Source organism: Gracilinanus agilis, chromosome 5, assembly GCF_016433145.1.
Source record: "Gracilinanus agilis isolate LMUSP501 chromosome 5, AgileGrace, whole genome shotgun sequence".
Lineage (NCBI taxonomy): Eukaryota > Metazoa > Chordata > Mammalia > Didelphimorphia > Didelphidae > Gracilinanus > Gracilinanus agilis.
In genome coordinates this window covers 63,641,951-63,668,032 of record NC_058134.1, presented here as the reverse complement: position 1 = coordinate 63,668,032, position 26,082 = coordinate 63,641,951, and the positions used below count along the sequence as shown (strand labels likewise).

Genomic DNA, 26,082 nt, shown 5'->3' with positions numbered 1-26,082 from the left:
AAAAACATATTGGTATTTCACTTGGTAAAATGACTGCTCATTTAGCTGTAATATTCCTTTGGGATGGTTCTCTGAATTCAATAAAAACAAAGCTAAAGAAAAAGCTATTCTGTTTTAGGCAGTATGTAATTAAGCCATAGAAATCAGTGCCATCCAGAATATTACCACGCCCAAAAGGATTAAGTACTGGTATGAATAAAAATAGTACCTATTATTGTTCTCATTGGAGTGAAATTATAAGGACTGTCAATCATCCTGTTTCAGGGCAAAGTTGATTATTGGCTAGGTTCAGGAATACAGTATTCTCTCTCCCCTCTCCCCCCCTTTTAAAATTGCTTAAGACTGAGAATTTAAACTTTCTTTAAAGGGTTATCTATTGGCCAATAAGATATAGAGTTAGATTAATTCTTCAATGGTGTTGCAGAATTTTAAATTAGTCAGTCAATAGTATTTATTAAGTGCCTCTTCTGTGCCAGGCACTGTGCTAAGCACTGTGAATGCAAAGAAAGAAGACAATCCTTGCTTTTAGGGAGCCCAATATGTGATGAGGGAGAGAACACACAATCATGATTTATAAAGATTAAGTTGGAAATGGTCATAGAAGAGAGGCACCAAAACTAAGGGAGATTGGGAAGGGCTTTCTGGAGAAGGTATGGTTTTAAGGAAAGCTAGGAAAACCAGGAAGGTCTCGTGGATAGTCAGTGAGAATGCCAGAACCTGGAGACAGGACACCATAGAGAAGCTGGAGTGGATTGGTGTTGGGGTGGTTTTGACATAGTAAGGCTCCTTGCCTTGGGAAGATCAGTTTGGTAGCTGATTAGAAAGATAGAAACTCGTGGCAGAAATTCCAGCCAGAAGATTAGTGACAACTGTTTCTGCCTCTCTGTACCCACCCTGCACTTGTAGAGTTCTTCCCATTTTTAAACTATGGCAGCAGCAAAAGGCCAAATGAATGGTATATGTAGGTGAGAATCATTGAGAAGGTTTGATTGTTTTGATTTTAAATTGGCTTCCATTGTTCTCACTGGCTTCGAAATATTAGATACCATTGACAAAGAGAGAATAAAATGTTAGGAGTTTTGGAATTTTGGTCTTGTTTCTCAGCTACCAGTTGGAAATTCAGAACCTTTTAAGGTGGTGTATGTAGAGAAATGCACTCTAGGAACTAGAATGCAGGACATACACAATTTAGAAACACCACGGTATTGGGTTGTATAAGCAGGAAAAAAGGTGATGTGAAACAAGCAGTGAGATGTTGATAGAATGAATCCATTTGCTCATTGGGCTGCTTTTTGAGAACTATTTTTACCTTTACTACCTTTGGATCTTCTCAAATATCTGATCATCGACGTACAGACTAATTAAGTTATCAAAACTGGCTCTTTAACTGTTCTTCTCAAGAGATTCTTCTCTTAGGCAGAGGGTGTCATCACTTAAATGAAGATGCACATAAAAATCTGAGTTTCTTTTCCCTCTTTTGTTCGAAAAACTTTTCACCATTCTGGGTGATTGACTTCAAAATAGCTATTTACATTCAGCAAATGTTATTATTTAGTCATTTAAATAAATGAATAATTTAAATAATTTTATTGGCCTCAATATATTACAAAAGTACATTTTTTATCCAGTGTGACAATGTAAAGGATAACAAAGCATTTTTTTTGTTAATAGTGTTTCTCTATGTGTAATTTTAGATGAACAATGGATGTTAAAGGGAGATGAATATTATTAGAAGAGTGACTATTTTCATGCACAGGGACAAGGAATTATCCCAGGGGTTTAAGGCCATACAGGTAGATTCGCACCAATGCAGACCTAACTTGAGAGGCCTACTGCAAACCTAGGATGGAACCAGATGCAGAATTATCTAGCTGGTAGGGATAATTAGGAAAAGGAAAGGGAGGCCCATATCATTGAACAGTCATTCTCCTGGCTACCTTTATGCTTGTAGACATTATCCCAGAATACCACTTCCCTGGAAGATTTTTAAATTGCCCAAGTGGTTATCTTTAGAGGCTCCTCTTATAGTATCTAACTTTACTTGTAAATGTATCTTTTAAAAAGGTCTTGTCAGTCACTCCATAAACATTTATTAAGTGTCTGTTTACCAGGCACTGGGCTAAGCACTGGGGAACCAAAGGGCAGTCTCTGCTTTCATAGTCTGAGAGTTCTCAACTTTTTTGTATCATGGACCCCTTTGATAGTCTTTTGGAGCCTATAATGTCTTCTCAGAATACATTTTATGCATTTTAAATGTGTAAAATGAAACGCAGAATTTTTTATTAAGTTCCTCTATCTAGGTTTTGAAACCTTTAACCTAAGGAGAGTTCAGGGACTTTGAGAGGCAATGTGAATCTGGAAGACCTAGATTGATTATTACTCTATCTTAGACCCTTACTGTGACTCTGTGCGAGTCCCTTAACCTCTGCCTCATTTTCCTCAAATCTGAAATGAAAGGAGAAAGCTTGTTGGCCTGTAAGGCCTTTGCAGCAACAGATCTGTGGTCTCTACAATGACTTTAGATATCTGTTGGCATGCCCACAAACATGAAATTGAAGTTACTTTCATATTTTTTAAGTTTTAAAAACTCATTGTAGTTCTAAACATTCTAAAGAACTTATTAGTCATGAAAAACTATCAGGCACTAAGAAACTACATAGTAAGATCCCAGTGACAGCCTTTCTGACCTTGCTAAAAGATCCTATTCTAAAGGATCAGCTGGAACTAGAGAAGACCTCTTTGGCCATCTATTCTAATTGCATCATTGGACTGAGGAAGGAAGCTGAAATGTTGGGAAGCAATGTGACTCCTGATCACAAATGTCTTAAGCAGAGCTTAGGACTAGAATCCTGGTTCTTTGATCTCAGACCCAACACTCATGTGCATGTGGGTTGGTTGGTGTTGTCTCTTTATTGTTGATATATATACACATATTTTTGCTATTTTGGGACTTTGGGAAGGGGGGACTGGAAGTAGAAAGTTAGAAATAGAATTGGATTAAGGTGAAGATGAATTCCTCTAGGAACTTAAACGAAATGAGTTGGAGTACAGAAAGAGAAAATAGGGAGGCATTCCAACTGCATGCTGTAAAAACTAAAGTATAGTGATGCATAACTGGTTAAGGAAGATGGGGTAAAGGTCCCTATTTTCCTATTATACCTCATTGTACATAGCTTATTGAATAAAAGATTGATAAGCAAATAAATAAATGATCACTACAGTGTAGAACATGAGTATTTATTGAATAAAACTATTTTCGTGCTTTATTACTTGGACATCTAAGAATTGGAATTTTAATAGTTCCCAAATGGTTTTTATACCTGTTGTTTTTCCTTTAGGAACCTTTTGGGTACCTCACAAATTTTGTTGAGCTGCTTTGGGTATCTAACAATTTTGTAAGATCCTACCCAATCTTATATTCTTTTTGGTAACAAAGTTACTTTTTCACTTGTTTCTCTAGTTTCCCATATCTCTAGTTCTAATTAATGGGATTATTTCCAGTCTTATACCCAGGTAGAGCAAAAACCAGCTGATGAAATATGTGCCCTTTCTGCCAAGAGATCTTCAGTGGTTACCAGTTCCCTTCACTGACTCCTAAGCAAGCACTTCAAGGTTCTCCTCGATATTTCCCTGCCTTAGATATGAATTTTCATTCCTCTACACCTAAGATTTTTGTCTTAACCAAAATAAACTAGATTTTGTTGTTTTCTTCAGACCACCCTTTCTCTTGTACCTAACATTATGGGATCAACTATTTCATGCCTTTGAAAACTGGAAGGACCTTAGAAATCATTCAACTTCCTCATTTTCAGAGGAAGCTGAGGCCCATAAAATTGCCCAGTCACATACATGATAATAAATGGCCAAGTGGGGATCAATCAAGTGGTTTCTTCTTTATGTAAAAAGTTCAGGAAGTATTCTTCAGTTGACCCTACCCAATGATTCAGTGCTTTCTAGTTTACTAGTAAATCAATCTCATATTTTCTTTAAAAAGTTATAAAATGTGCCTCACATATGAAAATCTAAACTTGCAAATCAGATGAATAACTATTTTCAAAAAGGGATGGAAATCACAGGAAACTGAATTTAAAAAATCAGAAGAACTAAGTGCAAGAGCATTTGCTCAAAAGCTGCCTTTCTGAACTCACCGGACAAAAGAAAATACTTTAGAAGTTATCTGGAAATGTTTGATATATTAACTAAGTCATCAAGAATCATAAAACTTGGAATGTCACATCTTGTCCCAGCAGCTGTTTGTAAAAGCAGTCTGAGACATAGCTCCAACTTACATTGATTCTGTTGCAGTTGTTTTTTCAGTATGACTCCAGGATTTTTTGTTTGTTTATTTTAAGAATAGACCCTCAGAATTTGTTACCCATAAAATGTCTTTTTTTAAAAAAAAAAGTGCTACATAGGTTCTTAAGCATAGGCATTAGTGAAAGCCCGACTTATACTCATTTTCAACCAAGGGGGGGAAAATAGCTTCCTGCTTTGGCAAGTGGCTAGAGCAGATGTGGCTTGTGCAAGAGATCACATCCTCTTGTGAACCTTTAGCAGGTTGCTACTAACAAGTTTTTTTGTTTTTTTTTTGCATCTTGTCTTTTTGCAGCTACAGGCATATATAATATAAGGTTGTCAACTCCTAGTGAAATAGAAAATTTAGTGTAGCAAAATGTAATATATCCTGACTATGTTTATTGACTGAAGTATTCTTATTATCTCACATTATCTCACTTGATCTTCATTGATCTTGGGAAGTAGGTGCTATTATTACCATTTTGCAAATGCTCCAGGTCATACAGTTAGCTGTATGTATATATACATTTATGTGTATAGACACATAAGTGTCTGAGGCAAGATTTAGTTATGGATCTTCCTGACTCCAAGTTAATGCTTTGTCCACTATACCATGCTACCGCTCTGTGGATAGATAAAGCATTTAGATAAAAGCATTTTGGAAACTAATAAAAATCAGGAAGATAATGATTTAGTGAGGAATTACATCCCTCTAAAACCAATTTCTTTTTACAGAAATGCAGGTATGCATATACATGATATGCATATGATACACAAGATCTAATAAAACTAAAACTGATTTCCTCAAAGTTAGGTTTCATAAACTCCAAAAGGGATCTATTCTTTAATTGATTTTGGGTATGGGGGGTGGGGGTCCATGAACTTGGATGAGAAATAGTTACATTTTTATTTTCGCAAGCTTGAACTGAAATTGAACATCTTCAATCATTTAAAAATATGATTTAGAGAAGGGATCCATAGGCTTTACCATGAGGCTGTATGGTTTTGTTAAACCTCAGGATTTAACAAAAAATATTAAGAACCTCTCCTCTAATGATACCTCTATGAAAAGACGTTAAGTTTGCATTTTATTATTAACATAGTCATCAAAAGCATCATTTTGACCACTGTCATTAGATCAAGCACCAGAGAGAAGTTCTCAGCAGAACTGTGTCTTAAGGCTACTGTATAAAGACTTTTCTGTTTTGGCTGTGTTGTAACATAGCCAGTTTGGTGCCCTTTTATTGATCTATCAGAAGTGTAGATGAATTGGTGCAGGCACCTGGTGGCTCTAGCATGGGAAAAAGAAGATGGGTTTGGGTAGCTCTGTAAAGCTAGATTTTCAGATTATAATACCACTTTCAAAAGGAAAGATCCAACTCAAGATATATTTCTATGCCTTTGGGATCTTTGCCAGCCCCAGCAAAGCCACAAAATAAGGGACATTTGCAAGAAGCTGGATGCATTATCAAACTTGAAGCTTCTCAGGTCTTTGAGATTTCATGCCTTTCTTTCTTTCCTGAATAATTAGGTATGGCATATCTCATTGTTGCCATGGTTGCATTTGAGTTCCGATATTCATACCCTTTACTGCCTTTCTTACTTTTGACAGCTTAAATTTATTACTCTTCCTAATTTTTCCATGTATTGACATCTGTTTCACACATGATATTAAAGAAAATGGCCTGAGAATTTCTATGCTTCTAATTAAACCTGGTACCAGACCATGGCTGATTCACTACCAGTGAGTGTATTGGAGTTCATACTCTCAAGGCAGACTGGTTATGTGAAATGCCTTAACTCTTTCTAGGAAAACTTTATTTCCTGAATACCAGACTTTCTTCCATTGCAGTCTAAGCTAAAGCTGAGTACATTTGATTCAAGTTCCTTTTATACAACAATTGCTTTAAAAAAACTAATTAGGAACATTTTTTCTTAAATGATTATATATGAATTGTATGATACTTATTTTGCGTGAATCCTATTCATACCCCTTCCAAAATAGAGCGAACCCTTTGAAATATGTAAGCCAAGTTCTGAAAAGATAAGCAAGGAGAGAACAATTTTCATAAGATTATTTCTAAGTAAAGTGAAGACTCCTTATACATTATTCACAAGAAATTGCTTAGAAAACCTTTTTATTTTCCTCAGCATTTCCACAGCCAGAAAGTATTAGAGACAGAATTAAAATTCAAGTCTTGAGGGCAGCTGGGTGCTCAGTGGATTGAGAGTCAGGCCTAGAGACAGGTTCAAATCCGGTCTCAGACACTTACCAGCTGTGTGACCCTGGGCAAGTCACTTGACCCCCATTACCCACCCTTACCACTCTTCCACCTAGGAGCCAATACACAGAAGTTAAGGGTTTAAAAAAAAAAAAGACTTAGAAATCATTCTTATTAAAAAACAAAACAAAACAAATGGAGATGCATGAATGGAGTGTTTGCCTTTTTAGCTTCTAAGTTTTATGTCAATGGCCTCTAATGTCAAAGCAGAATCTTCCTTCTAACCAAGAAGAAGAAAGAAGAGTAAAGCCAAGCTACTCAGATGCTCCAGAGGAGATAAAAGCTGAAATTGGTCTGCTAGCTTCAGTTGGCATTAATATACCACACTTAGGGTGATGGCTTCATAACCCACCCAGTTAAAAGACCCTGTATTTCTCCAAGTTAAAAGACCTTTGAGAAGTTTTTCTTTTCTTTTCTTTCTTTCTTCCTTTTTTTTTAAAACTCTTACAATTCCTTCTTCGAATCAATACTGTGTATTGGTTCCAAGGCAGAAGAGTGGTAAGGGCTAGGCAATGGGGATTAAGTGACTAACCCAGGGTCACACAGCTGGGAAGTGCCTGACGTCAGATTTGAACCCAGGACCTCCCATCTCTCAATTCACTGAGCTACCCAGCTGCCCCTGAGAAGTTCTTTAAAAAATTAAAAAGCAGCCTCTTAGGCATGAAGTTGTTGAAGAGGGTGTCAAAGGGTAAGGTTTTGAGCTTTATTTTCCAAAGTCATTCATGGCACTAACTAATTTTTTTCTCCTTTGTTTTGTCTTCCAAATCTCCATTGTTGGGGTAACATGAACTACGGGGTAGTTAGAATTGCTTTGGCTATTTTGCAACAGTGTTGATAATGAAGGTTCTGATTGTTATGAAATGCTACAAAATAGTATTTCATTGCAGACATAGGAACCACTTGTTAGTCAAATAGAATGGTAGAAAAATTAATAGATTTGGAATCAAGAAGACCTAAAGGAAAATCATCCTACCACAGACTTTTACTAGCCATGTGACCCTGAGCAAGTCACTTAAATAATGCTCTATGCTTCAGTTTCTTATGTGTAAAATGAAGGGAGAGCAATGAATGCTTTTCAAAGCTAATGAGTGCTAGAGGCAAAATTCTTCCTGTCAACTAACCTTTATTTTACTTAAAAGAATTAATGATTGTTCTGTATTTCAATACATAGAACAGTCGTGTTCTGTTGTACCTGCAGTAAAAAATATTGGGCCAAATCTTGGGAAGAATAGGAAACATCACACTTTATCACTTAAAATTTCTTTGTGTCATAAAATCATAGCTTTGGAATTACAGAGACCATAAAAGAAACTGAGCCCACATTGTAGATGAGGATTTTGAAGTCCAGATCACTTTAAGTTTAAATGACTTTCCTTTAGTTACATAGTTAATATGACTTTGTTTGGACTAAAACTCATTTTAAGACTCTGAACCCCCTACCTCCACTCCCCATTGTTTTTTATATGCCTTTTATTGCCATGATTTTTTCACCTATATTCCTAATTAATAATTCTGTTAATTATTTCTCCTTCCCTTCCCTAGTAGACCATAGGCTCTTTGAAAGTAGAAACTTTTTCAAGGTCTGAATTTTTCTTTTATAGCTGCCTATAACATGCACCGTGCACACAGTTGGAGTCCAATGACTTTGAACTGTCTTACTGACCCTTAAGGCAAGAAGAGTCTGTGAGCTGTCCCCCCCCCCCCCCCCCCCCCTTTTTCTTGCATTTCTGTAAATAATTATGGAATAAAAGTTTCACGAAAAACTCACGGAAGTGCCTGCTGCCCAAACCTAAGGTGGAAAACATTAACAGCGTTAGACAGCTGCTTGATGCTGAAACCTGTTTCCCATTACCTGACTTGAAAAATAGCAAGAGGCTTTCCCCTATTCATTGTTGTTAACTATACCCAGTAGAATACTAAGGTTTTTTTGTTCCTCACCAACAAATGATGCTGCGCGGTACTCCAGCTTTCCAGCTGTTTTTATCATCTTTGCACGTGACCAAGTCCATTAGGCAATTTGGTGATGCTGTTACTTTCTGGCCTGGTGGATGTCCTGAATGCAGGCAGGTCCTTACCAAAGCTTATTCTAACTTTAGGACTGAATGATTGATAGGGTAATTTCAGAAATAGCAAGTCAAGGGCTCCCAGCATTATTCTTTAACCAAGCTGAAGAGATTCCTGCTAATATATTATGTTTTCACTCTGACAGCTCTTGAATGAGAATCATTAATGAGAGTAATTACTGAGAAACATCAGTGAATAAGGACAGATTGTGATGACTTAGTTGCTAGTGTCACTAAAAGTATGTGTTCCTATAGTTAAAGTGGACTCTATGGGTAATGAAAAAGGTTTTGTGTTTTTAGGCAGAAAAAAAAAATGTTCCATTTCCTAAGGCTAACAGTTGCAAACAAAGTCATTCCTAGGGATTGGTGGATAAGGAGAAGTACTCCAAGCCTGAGCTTTTCTTTCCCTCTCTTGTTCCCCTCCCACCTATTCACCCTTTGCTCTTTCCTCTCCTGTTTCCCCTTCTATTGCTGGGCAGTTACTCAAGAAAACTGCAGAGAAAAGAGCTGAGGATGATAGTTAAATAATACTCATCACAATAACAAAAACCAAGGGACAAGCAATCCCTTGCCTTGTTTTTTCCCCTCTATTCTACCCCTTTTCTACATCCCTCCTTCAAAGATGATCTATTTCTTAACTTTTAAAAAAAATAATCCTATTTCATCACTACTCCTAATGTTCATTTTAACCTGTTTTCACTTGTACACAAACATTTCACTTGTATCTTAGAGGAGTCCATACCACGTCCTCCCCCCCTTCCCCTCTCCCCCCAGGTAGCCTTGCTTGAAGTGTTTACTATGCATCAGACACTGCTTGGCCAGATTCAAATTGAAGCAGAAAGAAAGTAGTTGCCCTTAGGAGGCTTACATTCATTCTATTGGGATAAGACAGCATACAGAAGGTTGCTGAACAGGGATGGGTGCGGGAGTCATGGTAGTGGGGAGTATGTATTGGTGAGCCCTGTTGACCCTCTCCTCCTGATTCAGTTTTGAAGTCCAGAAGCCAGCAATAAAGGGTGGCCAGCAAGTGTAGCTAGCCTGCGTCCTTTCCCAAAATGGAAACCCCAGGAAGAAGGGGATTGCCATGGTCTAATCATAAGGGTGATGAATGTTCCAGGTTAAGGAGATTCCTGGTATTGAAGGACTTTCCAGCATAAGATTACAACTGAGGCCTGGCATTGAAGTCCAGAATGTCAGAAGCACAACCAGGAGGAGAATAAGATAATATAGACTTTTTTTGGTGTAGCTTAAACCACTAAAGCTTAAATCATACCACGACTTTGGGATACCCTGCATTTCTAAATTATTTAGCAAGCATGAAAGTGTTATATAAATGTGAGTTATAATTAGAATTATTCTTCTCATTAAATCATTGCAGTGAAAGGACTTATGGTTGAAATTTGTCTGTAATTCTATGCATCGTGAAAATATTTTCCTGATTTGTAACGTCTACCATGTTAGTTAACTATTGCATTGTCACCAATAAGAATAGCTTATGAAGTCAGTACTCTGGAAGGGACCTCTCATCAGCATTAGCTCCTATAAGAGAATTCAGCACACAGGGAAAAATGCTTTTTTAGTTTTAATTATATTTGGTGCACTATTTAATTGGCTGTCTTTAACATGAAATGTTGCCCATTCTCCTTCTGTTTAGGCATAGGGATTTATGTTGCAGGTGCACACAACTGTTTTTAAATATAGAATAATTATTAATTCTTTAAGTAAAATACAGTGTGTTGGCATAAAAGATAGTAACCATAGGAACGTAATGTTTTTAGGGAAAAAACTCACTGAATAATATGATAATTTCAGTGGTCTATAAGATGTAATTACCCTAGCAGATTAGTCTAAAATGTTAACTATGTTGTTAGTAGAACAGATGGCTACATTAAATGATACTTGCTTACATAACAGCATCTTTTTTAAAAGCAGATATTGTACTGCTAAAATAGAGAGGGAGGAGTTGGGAGGATTATAGGGAAAATTTCTGTTCTAGTTTGCAGTTGTCTTTTAGGTGAATGAAGAAACTGAGGGTTCCTTTCTGCAACCACCAGCAAATTCACCCATTGGGCTGACTTTCAAAGACTAATGCTTCCTATTTGTCCCAGTTAACATTCCTTTAAAACTAAAAGATCTTGTCTCTAAGGTTCTTCTAGACTGGTATTCTTGATCGTTTGTGCCTGTGTCTGTGGGGTCCTTTGAAAATGTGGTTAACATTTATGGACCCTTTCCCAAAATGTTTTTAAATGCATAAAGTACATAGAAACCAGTTATTGAAATAGTTATACATATATCTCTACATTAGCCAAACAATAAAAATTTCATTTGTCTTCTCACCTCTGTTACTTCAAAATGTTAAGCCCTGGAGAATCAAGCAACAAATACTTATTTAGTCCATTTTCTGCTAGGTAGTATAAGGCACCTGAAATACCAAGACAAAAAAAGAATGTTTTCTGCCTTTAAGGTATTTATATTCTTTTAGAACAAAGACACAAATCCTCTCAACCTGGAATCCTGCCTTTTTTTTTTTTTTTTTAAATAAACCCTTAACTTTCTGTCTATGAATCAATATCAAGGATGGATTCCAAGGCAGAAGAGTGGTGAGGGCTAGGCAATTGGGTTTAAATGACTCACCCAGGGTCACATTGTTAGGCAGTGTCTGGGCCAGATTTGAACCCTGGACCTCCCATCTCCAGGCCTAGTTCTCTATCCACTGAGTCACCTAGCTGCCTCTGGATCCATGACCTTTAAAAAATATTTTTATAACTGTATTTTAGTGTTATTGTTTTCCTTTAAAATTCTATGAATTTTGTTTTATGCTTTTAAACATATTCTGAGAAGTTTGAGAAGGGGCACATATGCTTCACCAGACTACTGAAGAGAGTCTATAATGCAATGAAGTCAATTAAGAACCCTTGCTGTGTAGCTTCTTGTATAAGTTCAAGGAAATATTTGATGAATAATTTTTGCACAGAAAAGAAATGAATCCTTGAGACATATTTTCCATGGGATCAGATAGCTGCTAATTAGAGGCTGCTTAGTCCAACCCTGTCATTATAAAGATGAGGAAACTGAGATTTAGAGATGTTGAATGAATTGCCTAGGGTCACACACAAACTAGTAGTAGAAATGGGATTTGAATGGGCTATCTGAATCCAGATCTATTATGTATTTTGTACTATGGTGCTTCTCCATTCAGTGTACCATCTTAGATTCAGAAGTGTATTGGCCTTTTTGGGGAAGAAGTGTGATTTGACAGCCAGAAGTCAAGGTTAAAATTTGGAATCATTTTTTTTAATCTATGAAAATTATAAACAAAGGAGCACTAATTTTAGAAGCTTTGATGGTCAGGGGAAAAGGCTAAATAATTCAAAAGTTACTTAATCACTGGTTAATGAATGTATGATAGAATTTTTAGAACCTGGCAAAAATTTCTAGATAATCCATTAAACAAATGCATGTAGTGATTGTCTTTGAAGGTTTTTGGAGAACATTTCAGCCTTGCCATATTATAATGTAAAGCATTAACTCAAAAAATGCATGGGGAAGCATTGACAAGATTATTGAATAATTCCTAATAGGGTTTTTCACTTATGAAATTGGGATTTCAAAGAAAATTAGTGGACAGATCTCTGAAAATAAGATCTTGCTTGTTAATCATGCAACAAGTGTTTGTGTATGAATCTTTAACATTGATGTTTGATGAAGAAAATGAAGACAGTCACTGCCACCAAGAATATGCAAGTTTTCCCTGAGTTAACTGAATGAACCTCTTTTGTTCACTTGTCTATTCTCTGGGTCACTAAGTACATGCATATTTGTGCAACACATTGATAACTTGGAGAGCATCAAGAGGAGGGCAGTCAGGTTTGTGAAAAGCCTTAAGGTCACATCATGTGATGATTGGTAGAAGAAACTGAGGTAATTTACCCTGGAGAAACAAAGACTTTGAGGGAATAGCTGCCTTCAAGTATTTGAAGGGCAGTCACTTAGAAGATTAGATCTCTTAATTTGGCCTTAGAGGACAGAACTAAAAGCAATAGATGGAAATTTCAGAGGGGATGAGTTTAGGCTTGGTGTGTGAGACAGAATTGAGTATGCTAGGGCAGCTGGGTAGCTCAGTGGAGTGAGAGTCAGGCCTAGAGACAGGAGGTCCTAGGTTCAAACCCGGCCTCAGCCACTTCCCAGCTGTGTGACCCTGGGCAAGTCACTTGACCCCCATTGCCCACCCTTACCACTCTTCCACCTATGAGACAATACACCAAGATTAAGGGTTTAAAAAAAAAAAAAAGAATTGAGTATGTTAGTCTCAGGATATGACAAAGGCTAATTTGTTACCTTTTGTTGATTGAGGATTCTGGGACAAGATTAGGAGGGGGAAGATAGAAAGGGCAACAAATAGCTGGGTTGCTCCTCTTACCTCACCTGAAATGGTTTGGAAGAATCTACAACCCAGTCACAGGTGTTTTGGATTGGGGGTGGAGGGGCGACCTTGTGCTGGGAACTTCTATATATTACCTGTTTGCTGCCTTGTTAGTCCGCACTTCTTAGCCCATCATTGAAGCACTCTTTTTCATGAAGGTATTAAAACAACTCTGCCTCTTTTTACTCCTACCTTATGATTCCAAGTTTTGTTATTTGAGTGAGAAAAATAAAACAAAACATCATTTCTTATCTCACACGTTGGTATAAGGAAGAACTTTTGTACAAGGGACTGTCTCAGGTTATGGTGAGTGCACTCTTGAAGGAATGGATAACAACTGGTCAGGAATGTTATAAAGGGAACTTACTCAGGTCTCTTACTTACTCCCATCTCTACTTTCTCTTCTGCATCTTGAAATTTTAGATTTCTTTCAGGACCCAGCTTAAGAAGAGCCTTCCTTTTGAAGCCTTTTGTGACCTCCATGAGCTTTTAGGGCTTTCCCCAATTCCTCTCTCTTTCCTTTTAGAAGTGTTGTACTTAAAAGATTTTTGTATTACCCATTGTCTCTTTCCTGTTAAAGCATTGTATGTATTCATCTGTGATTTGTCAACAATTTGTGAAATCCATTTTTGAAACAGTTTCTGTTTTAGGGTTAGAATAAAGATAGAGTAAAGTTAGAAATCCTGATCTTTAGCAGGTTATCTAGGACAGGACAAAGAGAGCTTCTCTTCACGGCACTGATAACTTGGGACTACTTTGTGCCATCTTCCCATCCTTTTCTTTCCTTCAGTTGTTTTAACCACAAATGAAAAAAAGTCTTAATTTTTGCTCTCTTGACTTTCCATTGTTTTTAGAGAACTACAGCAGGGTTAAAGACAGTTTCTGGTGGTTGGGGGAAGGGATATGAAGAGAGCATGATGGCAATTTCCATTCCTAGGTCCATCTACTTCTTGTTCTACCCTTTTTAATCTCAAAATACAGTGGCTCCTTCTGGAAATGCTCATAAAGGAGAGAAAGTAGGAAGCCAAATCTCTTTAACCAGTTGTTTTAAAAACTTCTAGTAACTTCTTCAATATTTTATTTTATTTTATTTTTTGTTAAGTGGTGTAATTCTTTAAGCAAATCTCTCCCCTTTTTGAATTATACCATCACACACACACACAAAGGGTAATTGTAATGAAAAATTGTAATGAAAATTGTAATGAAAATGAAAATCATACAGTTTTGTGTTTATATGTTGCTTTTCTCAGAACTTTTAAGTTCTTTCAGAAGGCAGTTTTTGGATTCTTATTTGAAAAGAGCTCTCAACTTTAAGTGCAAAATGTAATTTATTTTTTATTAGAGAAAACAAACCAGGTCAGATGACTTTTAGGCATGGATTGACTTCTGGATTTCATTAATTTTTATTTTACCCAGGAATGATGTCACACAAAAACAAATTTCTCTCTAGAATAATGCCTCTAGACCACCTTTATATTTCTTTAATAAGAGGCCATAAAATAGAAAACTTTGGATCAAAACCCTGCCTTTTATTTCCAGGAAGTATTTAACTGCCAGTGAATGTAAACAGAACATAGTCTGTACTGTGACCATTCAAGAAGGACCTCCTGCCTACCCCTGCTTTAGGGGTCAAGGGGAGAAGAAAGGATTTCCTTCATAAGTTACAAACACAAGTTTATATACTGTAGCTTTTTTGCTCCTTGACAAACAAAGATTGAAGATTGGCATTCCAAAAAGTTATTCTGAGAATAAGTTAAGGGTGGTCTTGATATTTTGCCATCTACACTAGTCTGCTTCCTGTCTCTTAGAGCCCAAAGCTATTTATATGAAAAATGTGTGTGGTTTAAAAGAACAATTTCTTCTCCCTCAAAATACACACACACACACACACACACACACACACACACACACACACACAGCATAGGCACATGTATAAGCACACAAACACTACTAGATAAGTACAAGATAATATTAAAGAAAATACAAAATGTCCTAATTACAGGAAGTCATTCTAAGGTCTTTGTTTAGTGCAGTGAAAAATATTTTGTTAAGCAAACATTTATTAATCACTATATGCATGATAGCATTGAGTACCAAGCTTGCAGAGACAAAAAATTTAAAAAGTCTTTTCACTCAAGGAGATTATAGTGTCTAGATTACATGAAATAATGTGTATAGCTCCTTACAGACTTTAACATTCCATAAAGTGCTAGATTATTATTTTTCTGAGGGATATTAAATGTATACAAATAAATATAGACAGGATAATTTGAGAAATTTCTTGTCACATTTTGAAATTCTTCATCTGGCCTCAACCTACTCTTTTGTCACATTACTTTACGTTACCAAAATGGACTTTTTGTAAATGAAATCCCTGTAAATGCCTTTGCACAGCTCCTCCTCCTGCTGGAATGAATTCATTCCCTCTGTATCAGAGAGGCAGTGTAGTATAGAGTGGTGATGGCAAAACTTTGAGACTGGGGGGGGGGGCACACCAACACACACACACACAGAGGAGGGATTTAATGCTCCCATTGAGCTGATGAACCAGAGGGCGGGTGATGTGATAAAATGTTGGATGGAGAGGGGGAGAGGAGTATCTCTGCACAAGCCCCTCTGCTTTTCCAGTAATGGAACTTGGAGGGGGGTAAGGGGCAGCTGCACATCCATGGAGAGCACTCTGTATGCCATCTTTGGCACCCATGCCACTGGCTCACCATCACTGGTATAGAGGAATGTGATCCTCTCACTTCTAACTGCTGGGGATACAGGAATCTAGGAAGCTTCCCTGAAGGAGAGAGGAAGGGGATGAAGGGAGAAAGGGGGGTGGGAGGGGAGGAGAAGGAGGGAGGACATAGTAATGATTATATAAATATTTTTCAATTGTGTCAGACTCTTTGTAACCCCATTTAGGATTTTCTTGCAAAGATACTGCAATGGTTTGCCATTTCTTTCTTTGACTCATTTTACAGATGAGGAAACTGAGGCAAATGACTTGCCCATGATCACCAATTAGCAAGTATCTGGTGCCAGATTTGAACTCAGGAAGATGAGTCTTCCTGACTCCAGGCTGGGTACTCTCCACTGCCTTACCTAGCTACTTCAAATAAACATTATGTAGCATTAATTATGGTGAAGATGATGATCACAGAATTGAGAGGGACCTCAAAAGCTATTGATTTCACTCCCCCTCATTTTTTAGATCAGGAAAATGAGGTGTAGAGAGGTTATGCAACTGGTCCATGGTCACAAGTCAGGAGTCAAACCCAGATCCTCTGACTCCCTAAACTGGTGTCTTTGTCTTAGTGGCTGGTTCCAGATAACTGTTTTGTTATTTTTCCATTTGACCACTTTGTGATCTTTATTATTCGAAAGTACTTTGTATTATTTAGTATAAAGCTGCATAGTAAGTAACTTAATCATTTCATAGGGTCATAGATTTAGAACTAACAGGACCATAGAGGTCATCTATTCCAACTGTTTTGTTTTACTGATGAAGAAACTAAGTCTTAGGTGAAGTCACTGCTTGAAGATCAAAAGGCAAAAAGTAGAGCTAGGATTTAAATTCAAATTCTTGGATTCCAAGTCCAGCATCTTTTCTCTTACATTACCTTGAAATGGAATAATAATAATGACAATAATGCATATTCCTATAATGCCTGTGAGTTTACAAAGTGATTACATCACAACCATCTTGTGAGGTTATCCCTATTTTACAGGTGAAGAACCCGAGGCACAGAGATACAGGTAGTAGTATGTTCTAGAACTGATACTTTTATTCTTTGAATGAGGAAGAGAAAGAAAGGGAAAGGGCTCTACTTTTTATCTGTGTGATCTGGAGGGAGTCACTTGAGATTTGTCACTTAAGTCACTTGGACTCAAAGAGACAGACTGAAGCTAGATATATAGATTTGGGAGTCATCTACAAAGAAGTGAATCATTCAGCCCCCTGGAACTCATGATATCAACTTGCAAAAAAATATAGAGAACAAAAAATGAGCCGGGACAGAGCCCTGGGGGACCCTGACAGTTGTGGGCCAGGGAGAATGAAATGGATGAAAGTTATGCTGAAGAGATGCTGATTTTTAGAGACCAAAGGCCAGGAAGAGGGGTTGGGGTGGGATGGGGTGGGGATCAAGAGCAAGAGCAAGTAGGTACAAAAATACAATGAGAAGAGTGAATTTAGAAGATGGTAATGGTAGTCAACAGTGTCAGATACTGCAGAGAGTTCAAGAGGGAGGAGAATTTAGAAAAGATCATTTGATTTGGCAGGCTAGATAATTGGTAGTTTTGCAGACAACAATTTCAGTGGAGTGATGAGTTCCAAAGCCAGATTGTAGAGGGAGAAGAGAGGAAATGGAGGAACCAATGGTATTCAACTTTTTTTTTCCCCCAAGAAATTTAGCTGAAAAGGAGAGGAGAGATATTATATGAAAGATATCTAATGAATGAAGAATGGTAACACTTTCTACCTTGTGTTTTAGTTATTTGTGTACATGTCTTATACCTACAAGATGTAAGCTCCTTCTGGGCAGAGCCTATTTCATTTTTGTCTTTGTATTTCTAGTAGGCAGAGTAGTGCCTAGCATTATAGGATCAAAGAATCTTGGCTAGTTAAGGGCAGAGGTCATTTAGTCCTGATAGTCTTAATAGACACTAAATATTTGTCTCATTGGATCAGCCTCTCTTTTAGAATGTAACTTCCTTCAGAGTAGGGGTGTCTTATTTCATCTTTGTCCCCAGCCCCACCCTGGGAACCTAGCCTAGTCACTTGAATACCAGGAGGCACTTAATAAATGCTTTTTAAATTGGACTTTATTGAACAGAATTTTGACTAGGCTTTTCTTACTTTCCTGTGTCATGTTGTTTATCAGTTTTTCCACTAAAATTATCATTGAACTGCACTTGAACTTTAGTAAAGTGCTCATTAGACTCCATTTTATAATTAAATTGTTAGTGTCCTAAACTATACAAGATCCTCCCTCCATATATTTTCCAGGGAATTGGTGCAAAGTGGTTGCCAGAAATTGAATTTACAGTGTTTCTGATCCATGTCTGTGTTCTTTCCCTTAAAAATAATTTATTTTTGCCCTGTTGCTTTTAACATAATGAATTTGCTTGGAAGTATAAGTATATACTGTTTTTCTGATCTCCATTTATCCCATAAAAGTTATTTGCACTTTTATTCTGCTTAGAATTTCTTTGACCTCTGTAAAAGCTGTTTATTCAGTACAAAATCTAAATAAATAATTTTCTTTCACTTTTGGGAATTTTACATTAAAGTATTACTATATAAAATAAATGCCAGCCAGTTGTGGTGACCTGATTTCCATCACATATGATGCACGCTTTTTTATTATTTCCTTGAGGCGGGGGGAAAAGGATGAGTGAGCAAGTAAGCCCCCTTTAAACATAGGTTGTGTGACACTTTATAAGTTTGGATTTGCAAGGAAAGCCCTCAAGAGCCCATTTATTTCTTCCTATAAATTTTGCCTTCAATTAGAGTAAACTCCAGCCAGCTGAACAGTGGTGACTTTGGTTTGGGATTTGTGGCTTGAGTCATGGGCTTGGTTAACAGAAGCAGATTGTTACATTTTCCCACCCAATTATCCTTTTCTAAAATTAATAATTATGTTTTTTATTATGATAACTAAGCATAAACAATAAATAATGAAGTAGATATTGTCATAGAACAAACTTTTGGAGCTTGGAACACTGTACAATCTCTTATCTTTATTTGGTATAATGGATAGAATATCAGACTTGGTTCTGGAAGACCAGGGTTTGAATACTGCCTCACTCTTACTAGCTGTGTGACTCTTACATTAACCATTTTCTGCCCCATCTGTAGAATGGGAAACATTGCACATATCTTAGAGAAAACCATTTTGAGGATCAAGTGGAATAATGGATGTTATTTTGCAAACCTTAAAATATCTCAATGTGAATTGTTCCTTCCTGATGAATAATGAACTGTTATCAATCTATTTTAGCCTGCGTTTCCCCCCAAATTGTAAATATAAGTAATTCACCAGTTTTTTTATTTAGAACCCCAAAGCCCTTGCTCCTCTATCCTAATCCTAAAGATTTACTTTAGTAATCCCTCACATTTTGTCATTCAGTCTGTCTGACTCTTCATGACCCCAATCTCCTATTTTCTTGTCAAAGATACTGGAATGTTTTGCCATTTCTTTTTTCAGCTCCTTTTATAGATGAGGAAACTGGGGAAAACAGGGTGAAGTGATTTGTCCATGGTCACACATCTAGAGTTAGAGGCCAGATTTGACCTTGGGAAGATTGGTCTTCCTGACTTCAGACCCAGCATTCTATCCACTGCTCCACCTAGCTGCCCTCCTCCCATTTTAGCTCCCTTTTCAGAGTTTAGCTTTTCCCATTAGTGAGGGAGATTACAAAACAAATAGCATAGTATCATAACCATAAATCCTTAAGACTGTTATTTGATGTTTATTTACCCAATCAGAAGTTTTCTCTCCCACTTTAAACCTTTTAGCAGCTTTCTCTTTTAACATTTTTATAGGTTGGGAGAGCCAGGCCTGGAGATAGAAGGTCCTGGATTCAAATTTGGCCTCAGACATTTCCTAGCTGTGTGACCTCCCCTTGCCTAGCTCTTACTACTCTTCTGCCTTGGAACTGATACTTAGTATTGATTCTAAGACAGATGGTTAAGATTTAATTTTTAGGGGGCAGCTGGGTAGCTCAGTGGATTGAGAGCCAGGCCTAGAGACAGGAGGTCCTAGGTTCAAATCTAGCCTCAGACACTTCCCAGCTGTGTGACCCTGGGCAAGTCACTTGACCCCCATTGCCTACCCTTACCAGTCTTCCACCTATAAGTCAATACACAGAAGTTAAGGGTTTAAAATTTAAAAAAAAATTTTTAAAAGAATTAAAAATAGCATAAAATTATTACAGGAACACAGAACTTGAGCTGGAAGGGAGATCAGAATTCACTTAGTTTAATTTAGACCCTTTCATTTTATAGATTAGGAAACTGAGTTGCAGGGAGATTTTTAGGATTTGTAGGGGATCACTGTCAGAGGTGGAATTTGAACTGAAGGCTACTAATTTCAGGGTAATGTTTTGATACAGTAGCTGACTCTTACATTGTACGCTGAGTGAAGGCAGGTACTTTGTTATCTAAACTTTATACCTTTCCTGGAGTACAGTACTTTGCCTACAGTAGATATTTAATATAATGACTATCATTGACTGAATAAACAATTTAGCAATTGTTACAATTGCTCAAATTTAGCTGTTAAAAGTACTATGTAGTTTGATTATTCATTTATTACTCTTTTGAACAAACTTGGTTTTGGATACACATTGACTTTTGAAGAGGGCAGGTTACAAAAAACATACTAAAATTTATCCTTAAAATTAAAAAAAAAAGAATTGATATCTTTTATTTTTATGTCATCAGATATATTTCCAAATATAACCCTCTTCCATCCCCTTTATAGTAAGTCATCCCTTGTAAACAAAGAAGAAAAACAGTTCAACTAAACTAATCTACTCATTTACCAAGTCTGACTTTATAAAATGTTCAATACCAATACAATAATGTGCTCCACCTCTGCAGTGAAGGGAAGGAGATGCATTTCTCATCTCTTTGGGGACAAGCTTCTTCATTATAATTACGCAGTGTCTTGTTAATTGATTTTTGCAGAATATGTCTTTTAACAACATATCTAAAAGGTTTTATAAGAAAGATTTTTTATTTAAATTTTTTTATTTTGAGTATTTCCCCATGGTTACATGTTTCATGTTCTTTCCCTCTCCCCCAAGCCCCCCTCCCCACCCCCATAAATGACAATTCCACTGGATTTTACATGTATTATTGATCAAGATCTAATTCCATATTATTGATGGTTGGACTAGAGTTATCATTTAGCGTCTGTGTCCCCAATAATATCTCCATCAGCCCATGTGTTCAAGCAGTTGTTTTTCCTCTGTGTTTCTACTCCCACAGTTCTTCCTTCTAATCCTTCTCATAAGTCCCTCAGCAATGCTCTGGATCCTTGCATTGCTGCTAGTAGAGAAGTCTGTTATGTTTGATTGTACCACAGTGTATCAGTCTCTGTGTACAATGTTCTCCTGGTTCTAATCCTTTCACTCTGCATCAATTCCTGGAGGTCATTCCAGTTCACGTGAAATTCCTCCAATTCATTATTCCTTTGAGCACAATAGTATTCCATCACCAGCAGATATCACAATTTGTTCAGCCATTCCCCAATCCAAGGACATTTCCTCATTTTCCAGTTTTTATTTTTGATGTAAATAGTGTGGTTTTTTCCCCACAGGCTTTGAGGTTCCCCTTGTGATAATTTTTATTGATTAGTCTGAAATTTAGAAGCCATTCTCAGGCCTGTTCCCAGCTCTCATTTCCTATGCTGTAATGTTTTAGTGCCAGTCAATCCCTCTTCTCTTGCCATGTACCATATCTGATGGAGATAATTTAGGTAAGAGAAAGAGAATGATACAAAAGGTATTTCAGATCTCTAAAGGGATTGTATATATAAGATGATGACTGACTGTTCTCCATCTGGGTAAAGGATAGAAAAGAGGAAAAGTGTTTAAGCTACAGGCTGAGGCATTTGAGTAGCATAAAAAGGGTAGGGAAAAAGAAATTTCTTGGCTGGGAGGATTGCAAAACACAGGCATGAATTATCAAGGGAAGTTTGAGGGATACAGTATTGGAATTTTGAAAGGACTATTCAAATTTTCTTCCTGATAATGTTGGTAAATAGTAGATTGAACTGCATATTATAGATACAAGGGGATCTGTTTTTCTCCCCAATGAAATATTAACTAGAACTGTTTATTTATATGTGTCTGGAACAGTGCATGTAGACTAAGAACCTAAACACATTCTCCAGAAATGAAATTAATTTCCTGTAAGTTAAAAGCTGTGTCTGTTGTCACAAACAGCCATAAGAACTTTGTCAAGTTGTTTTCACCTCTGAGTTTCAGTTTCCCTTTCTGAAAAAATGAGCAAGTTGGAATAGAAGCTGCTAAGGTCCCTTCCAGCCCAAGATCTGTGATCTTATGTCTCATTTCCTGACCAGCTTTAACATGCTTAGATTCTTCCTTGATTTTAAATGCTTTCAATATAAATTACATGATGCACTGCAAATTCAGAAAGCGAAAGATTTGTTAGGTTTTTAATTGGGCAAAAATCTTGTCAACATACTCTTGATTGTATTTGATAACATGTAAGATATAGAAGTATGGGGCATTAGTGAAAATTATCCATTTTCTAACTGTTCTCCTGGTTCCCTTAGGCTCTGCAGCACCCCTTACTCAGCTTAGTCACTTATTTTCCCCGATCTCATTAAGCAGCCCTTGCCTCTGTTTTAGAATCTAAAGATGCTTCTTTCTTCCCAGTATGAGTGCCTTTTCTATCACTGCTATACCTGGTTATCCAGTTGCATCAGGGAATGCTGAACTAAGTGGTAGCCTACAGCTCACTAGCCATCACTGGAGTCCAGACCCTTTCCCCCAGGGTGAGGCAGAAAAGAAACAGATTAAATCTAGCTAGAAGCTTGTGTGCAAGGATGGGCTTGGAATTTCCTCTTTCAACCAGACTCCATGTAGAGGGCACATAGATCCTTAAGGTGTGACATAGGTCACTTGAGCCACCCCTCTTACGCTTCATTAGCACAATCCACAAGCCCCTTCTTTTGGGAGGTCCTGGGCCCTGGCCATTCTGCTTCTGTTTTACAGCTGCAGCCCATCAAGGCAGTCTGCTGTTTTTTACAGAACTTTTCACATTTCTTACAATTCATGTAACACTTCAATTCTGGAAACATCATTGTATCTGTAAACAAACCAACTCTCTTTTGTGCAATGAAACCCCAATTTCACAGTTATATAGTAAAATGCTTCCCCTGCCACCCCATAAAGAAACGCCGTAGACAATTCTATTTATTGAGCACTTGATTCTTGCCAAGGTTGTTTGTTTTGTTTTGTTTTTAAATAAACAAAGAATAACATGATACACAATAGGGAAAGATATTTAAGATGTGAATTTCCAAGGTGTATTATAGCTACCCTTACTTCTGTGGTCCCGAGTCCCCATTATGTTAAGCTAAATAAACATTTTCTTTCAATATTCTAGAATTAATCAGAAATCCAGTGAACATCATGTCAAGGATTGTGTTTTAATAAAAGTGGTAATTCAAAACACCTCATTCACTCCTAGCTTTCCATTTCAATCAAAGCCATGCTAATCCTTTACTTTGGGACATCCTGAATATTTTTAGAAAAAGTGGAGAAAAGGAAGGAAAGACAACATACTCATTCGATTGAAATTTGATTCTTCTGATGTGAAACTACCAGTTTTAATTAAATTTGAAAATTGAAATGAGGCTGGGAATTGGAAGAAAGCTAAAGAATTTCCTATGTACATTTTGCACAAGAACTTAGGGATTATATAAATGAAGAAATTCATAATATTTTAATAGTTCCTACTATTAAATTAAGTAAAATTTAATTAATTAATTTAATTAAGTAAAACTTCCTTGTTTTAACATTTGTAAGACTCCTTTTCAGTTTGTCAGTGTGAAAAGGTTGTCTATATGTATGTATAGTTTTGTATTTTTAAGAATTAGCACAGTGCCAGGCACATAGTGGGCCTTTAATAAATCCTTCTTGACTTGGACTTTTCTGGTTGGCACTTAATATATACTGGTAATCCAAATCAAAAACAAACAAAAAGGCAATTCCTGCCTTTGAAGTAGCTTATGCTTCAACAGGGAAAGACTCAGATATAGAGATTGGCAACTACGGAAATGTGTTTTAGTCACTAAAATGAGGAATATGAAGTTGCTCGTTAATGTCTTTAGGAATTTTTTAAGTGCTTACTATTTCCCCTGCCATTGTGCTGACAGCTTGGGAACTGCAAGACAAAAAACAATTCCTGCTTTCAAAGAGTATTCATTCTAATGGTATTTGACATATCCTTCTAGGAATCATAGTGATAATTTAATTATTGTTCCCAGAGCTTATATTTGGATATAAATTATTTTTCTTGTATTAGTGTCAGAGTTCCGGATCTGGCAAGAGCCTCAAAGATCACCTAGTTTAATACTCAAATTTTACAAATGAGGAAACTGAGATACAGGTAAATGATTTGCCTAAGGTCAGTAATCAGGATAAGAGATGGCATTGGAACTTAGGTCCTTTAATTCTAGAGATGATGCCTCCATTGAAGTATCCCTTTGATAGGCATTTTCTTTTTCCATCCATAAACTTCTGACTTGCATGATTATCATAGGTTAAGTAAACAATCTGCTAAGGTTCTGGGATCACATTGGAATAATATACCAGGAGTCCTTTTCCCTCTCAAAATTACACATAGTAAATTGAAATTTTAGTCATAAAGGTAGATTGAAATTTTAATCAGAAAGATTATATATGCTTATCCTGGTTAGACTCCTGCAAAATTCTTTTTCAATTCAAAATTCATTTTGGTACTAGTAGCCTTTTTAGGAATCTTGCAATAAATATCCTAACTCAATGAGAGTTTTTTTTTTCATAAATATGCAGTTCAGTCTACTATTTACCAACATTATCAGGAAGAAAATTTGAATAGTCCTTTCAAAATTCCAATACTGTATCCCTCAAACTTCCCTTGATAACTCATGCCTAACTATCCCCATAGCAAAACAAAACCAGAAAACTCTTGTGGCAGGATGTTGCTGCTGTGAAGCACAGAAACTAATTTACTTGCTTTGTACCTTTTTAGAAATGACCAGGGTTTTACCTGAATAATGGTCCTTGATCACTGGGAGCTCAGAGAACAAATGAAATGAGGGAGCAAAGGATAAACAGTACTTCAAAGAGTTGGTTTATTTTGCTAAGGCCTTTGGTGGAAATGATCTAGTCCTTTAGAGAAGGGGGACAGAGGAACGAAAAAAGGGAGGTTTTGTTTTTTCTTTAGTTTCCTTCCTGGCTAAAGGAGAGGGCTGTTTAGGTAGTTGGAGGGAGATTGGTCCCAAAAGATTAGGGCCAACATTTTCTTTAATTTAGTATACTCTCTCCAATCTCTCCTGATGAATGCCATTATGCCTTCTCTTTGCCTTTCAGAAGGTTCTTTCTAGTCTTAGTTTAGGAACATCACCTAAGTATTCTGTTCCTAGTTTTCTGCTCACCCCCTACCCTCCCATTAGTGTTCTCTCCCTTCTCAGAGTTTTGAGAGTACTTTGTCTGACTCTGCCCCTATAAATTCCCTTCTTTGTTTGCTTACTCTTTTATATGTCAACTCCCTCTTTCAGATTTAGGTTCAGAGAGGGTAAAAATTGTATCATCTCATATATTTCATCTCTGTATCCCCTGTGCCTGGCAGAATGACATGTGTAAAGAGGTACTTAATAAATGTTTGCTGGGAAGAGATGATTAAAAAGAAATATCTAGCATCCTATATTCTATTGCTTCTGGGTTAAAATACAAATTCCTTTGACCTTTAAATATCTTCACAGTTTAGCTTCTCTCACAGTCTACATTCCAGCCAAACAGTTCTACTTTCTGTTCTTATACAAAAATATCCCATCTCTATGCCTTTGCCTAGGCTCTTGTTCCTCATGCTTGGAGTGCTTTTCCTTTTCACACTGACTCTTGGAATCCCTAGCTTACTTCAAGGAACAGCTCAGGTGCCACATAAGGCTTTTCCTGATTCCCCAGGTGGTTTGTGCCATCACCCACATTACTTGGCATTTACTTTATCTGTATTTTGCAAACATTTCTGTCTAAATTTTCTTTCTAGTAGAAGGTAAGAGAGCAGAAACAGTTTTATTTTTGTCACTGTATGTACTGGGTACCTCGAGAGCACTTAACTCTTGGACGGAGAAAGTAGTTGTAGCCCGTATTAATGAGGCATCCTCATCCTGCACTGAGTATCCCTTCCTCTTCCTAAGGTGTCTCTGAACTATATTCGTTTATTTTGAGCAAATATGGACAGTTAAGGAGTAGAACCCAGCTCTAAAGAGGAGATTATTATCCA

General features: G+C 36.9%; 1 protein-coding gene across 2 annotated transcripts in view; it reads left to right on the top strand.

Annotated features, from left to right (window-relative positions):
- PIP4K2A (phosphatidylinositol-5-phosphate 4-kinase type 2 alpha) overlaps nucleotides 1–26,082 on the top strand; it is a 193,226-nt gene that overhangs the window by 39,092 nt on the left and 128,052 nt on the right. The window lies entirely within an intron of this gene.